Source organism: Gavialis gangeticus, unplaced genomic scaffold (genome assembly GCF_001723915.1).
Source record: "Gavialis gangeticus isolate Ggan-Ray unplaced genomic scaffold, GavGan_comp1, whole genome shotgun sequence".
Taxonomy (NCBI): domain Eukaryota; kingdom Metazoa; phylum Chordata; order Crocodylia; family Gavialidae; genus Gavialis; species Gavialis gangeticus.
Window position 1 is genome coordinate 41,847,079 of NW_017728993.1, and position 9,827 is coordinate 41,856,905.

Here is a 9,827-nt window from a genome sequence, read left to right on the forward strand (position 1 = left end):
CATTTGTAAACATTGATGGCTAGTCCCAACCCAGTGCCCCTCACTCCTGAGCCCCTGCCCCCTGCCCTGAGGCTCCAGCCCCCAAGTATGCAGGGTAGACGGTAGGTATGTGGGGTTGGAGGGGTGGTGTAGGAAATGGGGGGGCCCAAGCAGCCCCTTGAAAGCTAGAACTCTGACAGCCTGCAAGCGAAAAGCCTTAGTGTCCCACGTTTTTCTCCTCTAAAGAAGAATCATTGTTTTAAGTTTGTTGATCCATTTTTAACTTTTGTTCACAACAATTCTTGCAGACCACTTTTTGGGTCATGACCCACAGATTGAGAAATGCTGCAGAAGGCTACACACAGGGGAAGTCCATCTGCAACAATCCCCAAACTCCCTCTTTCTGACTTCTACTCTTCTGCAGCTTAATTCCTGCCTCTACTGCCCATAATTAGAGTCAATACAGAAGGAGAAATAAGTAGCCTAAAGACTGTTTCCTAGAAGGGCTCTGTTCAAATAACTGGGAGAACAATATGCAGCGACTGCAAGGTAGAATGCAGATGCAGAAAAGTGGCTCAGGGCAGTTGAGCCAATTTATGATTTGTCTTAAATATTAATGTAAATATACCCAGTAGCACTGGAGTTGTAGTAATATCTCCTTCAGGAAGGAGAAAGAGGGGAACTAAGGAGAGAAATAAGGCTTCTCATTTTGGGAGGTAGCAACCTCATTTATATGAGCTACATCACAGCCAGGCATCTCAGAGACTGCTTCTTTATAGCCTTCTATGGTCTGTTGTGCTCAGCAAGTATATTTAAACTGACAGTCCCCATGGAAACCTTTGATGGTGTTGTCAGCAAAGTATTATCTATTAAAGGTCTGCAGCTCTGGAAATTGTTCCTGCTGGAAATCCACTGGAACCCAAGCCTTGCAATCTGTCACTGGATATGTAAGACACACCTATTTTTTTCAGGCTGGAACCCACATGGTAAACAGTTTTTGCAAGGATAGTTATTAATCTACAGGCCTAGAAATAATCTCTTTTCTTGTTTTGCTAGGAGAGTGTTATACTGTATTATTCCTGGTTCTGTCATTTGTTTGCTCAGTGTCCTTGGCCAAGTCACTTATCTCGTTGTGTTTCAGTTGCTCCATTTGTAAAAAGGACATGATGACACATCCCCTGATTAGTGCATTGCTATCAGATCTACAGAACTACAAGTGCTAAGTAATCAATGTTGCAAAGTACACATGGATCATACAACTGTAACAGGCATCTAATAAAACAACAATACAAGAAACAATAACATTATCAGATATCAATGTTACTGAAGGGGCTACATCACTGACCCCATTCCCTACTTTGAACACTCCACTCATGGTGACTTAAAATCACAGAATGAGGGTTAACTGCCCTCACCCACATGGCCTGGTGCCTCAGTCTTCTGTGATACCTTCAGGACAGTGTAAGGCGACTGTGAACTGTCAGATTCTCCCCAGGATACACAGGCAGTGTATCTGTTCTACAACCCAACTTTTTTACAGTTTCTCCAAAGAAGAAACTGCATGTTTTGGGTGAAGTCTTGACTAGAAATTGCTGTCCTCCTCCAAAAATGGAATGCAAGCTAAGCTTGTACCTGCTGTTGAATTGGCTGCCAGCTGGCACAGATGAAGGAAAACACAAAGGAAGCAAAAAATCTCTTTTTCCTATTTCCAGGTTCAGATCCTGGCAGAACTTAGATAAAAGGATGAATCAAATTTACAAGACCATCTGACACAGTAGCCTGTTGCCTACAAAAGCTTATGCCTCTTTAAATGAGTTAATCTCCAATCTCTTTTCTGTATTACTTCAGACCAGAATATAGCTAATTACTCTCAAGATCCTATTCTGAGACTTGCATGGTAAGATGTCTTATTTCTCAGCTCCCCCTGCTGGCCTGCAAATAAGGAAAAATTTGACTGCTCTGGACAAAGGAAATCAGAACTCGTAGTAACCTGGATACCTGGACAAAGGAGGTAACTATTTGACTAGAATTATACGGACTATTTCATTGGGTATCTTTTGTTTAATGTCATTAGCATTAACTAATATGTGTTTGTTTATTTTATTCAGTGATCAAAGAGAAGAGAGTCAGTTTACCAAATGTTAAACTACATGTATCAAGTGACAAAACATCTAGCTTCCCCGATCAGTCCAAAGACATACCGCATTATAGATACGAGTAAACATTTCAGTGTTCCATTACGATGACACAAAACCCCAAGAATCTAAAGGGGACATGAGAGTGGTGCTGTTTAATATGTATGTTTTGGGGGATCTTCTGAGAGTGTTTATGCCTTATATCGGTTGTCCAGCTAACTGTCTGCAGTTAGTTAACATGTGGCCCCCAGGCTCCCACCTGGTTGTTGCTACCTTTATTGCTCCAACTGCAGCAGCAGCCAAGGGCTCAGAGGATGGGGCAGTGCAGTGTAGCCCATGTTGCTGGGGGAACCCCTTTGCAATGTGGTGCAGCACAGCAGGAAAGCCCAGGGTCTGGCAGCTGAAAGTGAGGCTGGGCACCACATGAAAGGGTGACTGCCCACATGCATATGATGGGAGGGGCAGGGGGAGTGCCTGTGCATGCATGGTCCCAAGGGGGGAAGTGCCCACCATGTAGCATGCATCCAGGGAGCCTGTGACCCCCACAGCATGCAGCTCCTGCTGGTATGGCCCATGGGGTACATGGCCCCTGACTGCTTAGAAGCTGGACTGCTGTGCTTTATAGGAATAAAAGCTTGTGAGGAATTGTATTTTTAAGAAGTTTTTGCAAGAGCCAGATAGAGCTGGCTGTTGTGTTGTGCAGAGGCTCGTATTACACAATACTGGTCAGTTAGACACTGAATCAGTAGACATCTGCTGGACACTTCAGCTCTTAGTGATCACTGATTAACATGAACTTCAGTAAAATTAACTTTACCACAAGTAAAATACCATATTTCCTTGCATATATTACAACCTAGAATATAATATAATATGTACCTTGTTCTTGAAAGGCAGAATGAAGAAAAAAAGATCTTTTCTTAAGTAACTGAGTAGCAACAGCTAGAAAGCCAAGCCTGCTCATTGTTCTGCCTTGTGGATAGCTTCAGCTTTACTTTTTGTTTCACCTAGTAAGTGGCAGAACCTGCTCTTACTGTATTTCTTGTATATACTGCACATTCCAACTTCTGTCAGCTGTTTTTTTGGGAAAAGATGTGTGTATATGTGAGAAAATATGGTAATCTAAGAACATATTCTTAGTGGGGAAATGAAGCAGTTAAAAACCCAGCATTATTAAAACTAATGCTGTCAGTTAATTATAGTTAACATATACAATTAACACAAAAACAAAAACAAATGAACACATTAATTTTTTTAATCATGCACATTGTTTTGACCAGTAGAATGGACCAGCTCGGGATCTACCAGAAGCTGTATGCACAGGCCTGACCCCAGCCCACCCTAGGTTCACCCGCCTGTGCTGAGCAGTTGCCAGGCAGAAAGTGCTACTCACCACAGGAGAAAAGTGGCCCCTCTCCTCACTGCTTTCAGGCCCTTCTTACTGCAGCTTCCCAGGGTCTGTGTCCAGGCTGCCCTGCAGCTCCTCTCCGCCGCTGTCACTGCTTCCTCTGGGCCCCCCAGTGGGGTAGCGGTAGCAGTGCAGAGGAGCCACATGGCAGCCCGGGCGCAGGCTCCAGGCGGCTACAGCAAGAACAGTCCAGCAGTGGTGAGGGGGAAGGCCACTTTTCCTCCGCGCTTAGCAGCTGCTTCTGCCTGGCTGCTGCCACTGCTCAGCATGGACTCAGGCCTGCACTTTTCAACATCTTCATCAGGAAGGCTAACCGTACCTTGTCATGCATCCACAGATGCATCTCAAGCAGGTCCAAGGAGGTGATCCTCCTTCTCTGTGTGGCACTGGTCAGGCCACAGCTGGAGTACTGCATCCAGTTCTGGGCGCCACACTTCAAGAGGGATGTGGACAACATGGAGAGGGTCCAGAGGAGGCCACTCGCATGATCAGGGGCCAGCAGGGCAGGTCTTCTGAGGAAAGGCTACGGGACCTGAACCTGTTCAGCCTCCACAAGGCTGAGGGGGATCTAGTGGCCTGTTAACAAACTATGATACTATGATATTATGGGCAGGTGAGTTTCAAGCAGGTGTGGGGTAGACCGGGGTTAGGGCTGTTTGCATGGGTTTCAACTAGTTTGCTCTGGCCAGGGTGAGTCTGGGGTGGGCCGGGATTGGGACTGTGCACTGTTGGTGGTGACAGGGAGGAGTTGCAGGGCACATGGGCTCTGGGCTGTTGGGTGGTGGTCGGGGGTGGGGACTTTTGTTTTTAACTGTGTAATTAAAATTGTGATTAATTGCAACTATTTTTTTTAAATCTTGCAATTAAGTGTGATTTTTTTTTTAATCGTTTGTCAGCCTTAACACTATAAAAATCTACGGGACAATTGTAAAAGGTTTACATAATACTTCATTTTCTATTTGCAAGCAATGAATGCCAGCAAAAAATAGGTTTGCTGCTGACAGGAGCTGGTTCTGAAGCTCCTGATGGAGGCTAAATATGGAACTAAAATAAAGGAATTTAAGGAGTACAGCATTCCATGTAAAAGATATTTAGTGATATATTTTTAAGTATACAAAAAGAAGGTGAAAACTAATAACAGTTTGTTACTTACAAACTGAAGAATCATTTTACAGCTTAGGGGTTAACCAAGGCCCTCTTAAAAGACCAGACTAACTAAGAAAAATCACTCATTGAGCCACTATTGGAAAACCCAGAGTTAAGCTTATATCTGACAAGCAAAAAAAAAAAAATGCAATCTACATTGAAGTTTATGGAAGGTGGATGGAGCTCTGACCTCAGATGATAAAGAGGGAGATCTGTGAACAGGGAAGCATGAAGAGTTAACGCTTCAGTCCACAAAAAGTAAACATAGAACTGCAAATGCTATCACAGGCAAGACAATGCCTGGAATTTGGAAAAAAATGTACAAGACCTGAAGTGGATTTCATTTATTTGCAAGTGTTTGCAGGTACTAGTGGGACACTGACAACCTGGATAAAAAGCATAAAGAGATTAGCTTAGATCAGGCTTGTCCAACATATGGCCCACAGGCCGCCACGCGGCCCACCAAGCCGTTTTCTGTGTCCTGCAGTGCTGCGACGGGAACCCCTTGTCCCTCCCCCAGCCCCTCAGCAGCTTCCTAATGGCTGCTTAAGGGCTGAAGGGACAAGGTTCCCACATGCACCACGTCAGCTTGACATTGCCGATGCGGTGCAGTTCCTCCCCTCCCCCCTCATTTCATTGTGTCCCTTCCTTGCCCCATCCCTCCCTTCCTCATTTGCATGCCAGCTCCTCCCCTCTCCCACATTGCAGGGTTTCTGTTCCTAGCCCCGTCCCTCCTTTCCTCATTTGCATGCTGGCCCCAACCTGCGCTGGTCCCTGCCAGCCGTGTGGGCTGGAGCAGGTCGCAGTGCAGGGGGCAGGTGGACGCGGATGCCACCACGGAGGGATGCTGTGGTCAGGCCCACAGGAGATGCTACTGTCGCTGCTTCTGTGGCTGTTGGGGTGGGAAGCCGGCGCCACTCCCACTTGCCCACATCCCCCCATGCCCACAGACATCGCGCTGGGGGTCGTGAGTCATGGGCCCCGGGGAGGGAGGGACACCTGCCACTTGGGCTCAGGCTCGGGCTGCCCCAGGGGAGAGGGAGTAGGGGGGTGTCCCTGCACATCCTGCACCCTCCTGTAGAGTCCCCACATGTTCCCCTGGCTGCTGAGCCCAGGTGCACAGGTGTGGGAGCATCCTTGTGGCTGCCCAGGTGGCAGGGAGGACACAGCGGGGTCAGGCAGCACCCCTTGACCCCTGCGCCCCCAGGCTGTGGCCAGACTGGACAGGTTGCGTGAGCACCTGCTCCTGCCAGCCCACTGGGTGATAAAAAGTTCATGATCCAGCCCCACATCCAAAAAGGTTGGACACCCCTGGCTTAGATGGATACATAATAGTATAGGAATAGCTAACACTTTCTCAAGATTCCAGGATGAAACGAAATAACAGATAAAGGTGTAAAAAGCAAGTGTTGCATTCAGAAGAGTGTTAGTGTCTGGGCCAGTAGTGGTCATGATGGCCATCCAATAGTGGTAGTCACTGTCATTCTTGCACTCCTTCATAGCGGGCCCCCAAGGCTGGTCTCCTGGTCACTCAACCCTATTACGCCACTGGTAACAGGTATTGAATTGGGTGTCTTGCCTAAGAAGGTGTCAGGCAGAAAAAAAGCAGCATGCTGAGACATCTGAACCCCAGAACATGTACAAACAGAGCTAATGCACTTAGTCTTGCCTGCAGCGGTGATGTGGATGGCTCACGGGAGATCCACAGTCAACATGACAATGCAAGCACCTCAAAGACTAACTGAATGTTGTTAGTAGTTTATTTATTGTGTTTGAAACTCTGTATTATGCCAATGCTGTTTTCTAACTCTTAGTACCGTTATATTTGGGTGGGAAGGGAAGATGTGGGGAACTGTGTTTCTGAGAGGTTCTTGCAAGAGCCAACAGGAACTAGTTGCTGTGTTTTGCAGAGGCATGTTACCCACAGCAGATCAGCTAAATCTTGCATGCTGAATGAAACAGACTTCTGTCAGATTCCTTGGCTCTTAGTGATTACTAAACAACATATTGCTAAAGAGAACTGAATATGTTTCAAGGTCTTCAAAGTCTAAACTCCCTCCCACTCACCTTATTGTCTTAATTCAAAAGCAGGGCTTCTATAGGGAGAACATCAATAGCCAGCTTATCAGCAGTCAGCTCATCCTCCTCCTACATCAGGATGTACACAAATGAAACAAACAGAAAATCTGAAAAAAGTAGAAGATGATGGTATGAGTCTCAGAGGCTTCTCATGCACATTTACCACTTCAGCCTTCTCACTGTGAACTCAGGCCTGATTCACTGTCTAGTAGCTTGTACAGTCATTTGCTACTGTATAAATCAGCCACTTTGTGCAAGTACAAACATGATATTGCCAAATCCAAATGCTCAAAAATCATGAGATTTTAAAAAACTAATACATTTTGTATTAGTTTGATTTGTCTTCTAGTTTTTGCAACTTAGGTCACAATTTCAAGCTTTTCTCTACAGCCATACCTTCCATTTTTTAATGAAAACTGAGATTGTCACTAATAACTTGACTCTAGGGACTCAAGAAAATAAATAGCAAAAGAGTTTGTAACATTGTAAATGACAATATAAGATTTAAGGAAATAAAGAATCAGGGTTCTTGGAGACTTGATCCTATACTGACAATGGAACAAGTTCACAGAATTCACAGGTCTTTTCTACTATCACCTACTACAATCTTAACATTTGTAGGAAGCCCGGTTGTCTTCAGAGCATGACTACATGATAACCTGAAAATTGTTTAATGCAAAGGAGGTTTTACTATGAACTTGGGTGGGTAGACAACAGGATGTACAGCTCACGGTATGCAGAGCACTACTTCAGGCATATTCATCAAACATGCCATTGAAATCTGTTTTAATTCATATCTGGAATAATGCATTCAGGTCATGCTCTCTAGTTTGCCCTTTTTTCCTATTCCCATCCACACATTTTTACAGCTTTTAAAAATATCTTCTAATTAAGAACACTCTTCCTCCCATTGGCTTTACCCCCACCTTCATCATTCTAACATTAAAAATAGGTGGTGAACAATTTACAGACAAAAATGATTTAAGGCCCCAATCTTGTAAAGACTTATGCATACTCAGCTTCACACATGTAGGAATAGTCCTGTTGGGGTCTTTGTAGTCTTTGAAGTGTTTGTAGAACTGGGGCCTAAATGGTAATATCGTGAAGAAGAAAAAGTCATGGCTAATTAAGCTATTAAATTCACCTGATCACTGTGCCCAAATAAATGTTAAAATATGTCTCTAGTAGTGTTATAATTTCCTCCCTTTGTACTTGTTTGTGTTACTTACATTTTTGTTCAGGCTGCAAACGCTTTGAAGATGGGCAGGAGTGTTATTTGGGATCTCTAAAAGATCTAGCACTGTGGGGTTCTGATGTGACTGAGACCACTATTACTGTACTATAAGTAAATTACAGTAACATACAAACTGTATGTTTAGGCTTGGATGTTATCATATTTTGTAACATACAACATGCACCTATTCCCCCAAATCAGCCCCCCAAATTGGCGTGCATATATTAAGTGGGGAAGATGATTTTCTGACCAGCATAGAAACACCCTACATTGATTCTTGCTACACAGTGCAGCTCCTGTTGCATTACTATTCACTAATATTCCACCAATCAAGCTAACTTTTCTTAGGGCAATTTTGCTATCTGCTAGCTGCCCCTAGTTTCTCTCCTCCTATTTCACAGCCTTGGAGATTCTTTAGCTCTTTTCAGAATTAAAGATCAATCCATGGGGGAGATTTTTCTTCAGCAACAGCTAGGGTTTTAGATTGAACAAAAAAGGGAGGGTGAGTCAGCTAAAGATTAGGCTGTGACATTTCTCTAGGCAGTCATAACTCTGGAAAAACCTTTTTTTCTAGTCATTCTTCACTTAAAAAATAAGGTGCATATTATATTCCAGGGTATGAGTATGCAAGAAAATGCAGTAGATATTTGATGTTTAATTTTACATAGCAATGAATTTTCTTATGTTGGTACCTTCAGCTGGTCAAAGTATATCTCTTAAAAGGGATTTCTTTCCTTCTGCAAAATAGGATGTGACCCAGTCTTAAATCCTGTGTTATGCAAAACTATTTTTTGCTGCTAGTGCTGCTAGTGATCATTTTGAATTGAGTCATTGTGGCAAGCTCATGAGAGAAAACAAGAACCATTACTGACGGAAACTGGAGGAAATAATTGCAAACCCAGCAGGTAAATCCAAGAGGAAAGCTACCGTGTAGCTTCAGGCTCCCTGTCACCATCTACTGTTCTCTCCCTATCGCCACCTAATGAGCATGTACTGCTCTCGAGCTTCTCAGGGTAGCCTGATTACGTTTCTACCGAAGCCGTATTATCTGACAAAACAGATCATCACAATGTTTGCCTAAACCCCACTGCAATTCCCACGGGCTAGACAAATCATTTCCCTTTTTAATCTGTTGAGTCGTATTGCGATTTCATACCCAGTTGCTGCTGCCTGATTGCGCCCGCAGAGGTAGCTGTGAGCAGACGTACCCGAAAAGACAAAATAAAAACCTTTGGTTTTCTCGGGTTTGCGGTCAAGTGCAAGTATGCTCCTGTGCTTGCCACAGGATGAAGCCTGCCGTTCCTGCTTGGCATTTCTGAAGATTGCAAAGGCAGGGTTTAGGGCCAGCTGTCACCGAGATGTTTAAGGGTGCTCGTGACTCGTGCGATGCGGAGATGCGGTCCAGGGCAGCAGGGACACTGCGGCGGCTGCGGGCCCAGACGCAGCTGCTGACCGGGGTTGTCCGCGAGGAGGCGCAAGGCCAGGAGTCGCTGTCCCGGGAATGGCCGCGTGTCACCTGTCGCGGACTGCAGGCTGCTCGCAGGTTTGCAGCGGATCCCACCTGTTTTCTTGTGGATAGTCGCTGCTGCGGCTGGAAGGGACAGTTCCCTTTCTCTCGCTGAGCTTGCGAAGGCAAGGGCTGCAGCATCGCAGGAAGAAACGCCCCAGTGCGCGTGCAGACGCGTTTTCTTTGCGGTTTCTCGACAGGGCTGGGCTGCGGGCCCCACACCGAGAAGCGCTGCAGGCGGCTTGCCGGCTCGGGCCCCGGGGCCAGCGCGGGGAGGAGGCGTGTGGGCGAAGGCGGGACGTGCCCCAGCGGCGGGGGAGCGCTCGGGCCCCCCGGAGC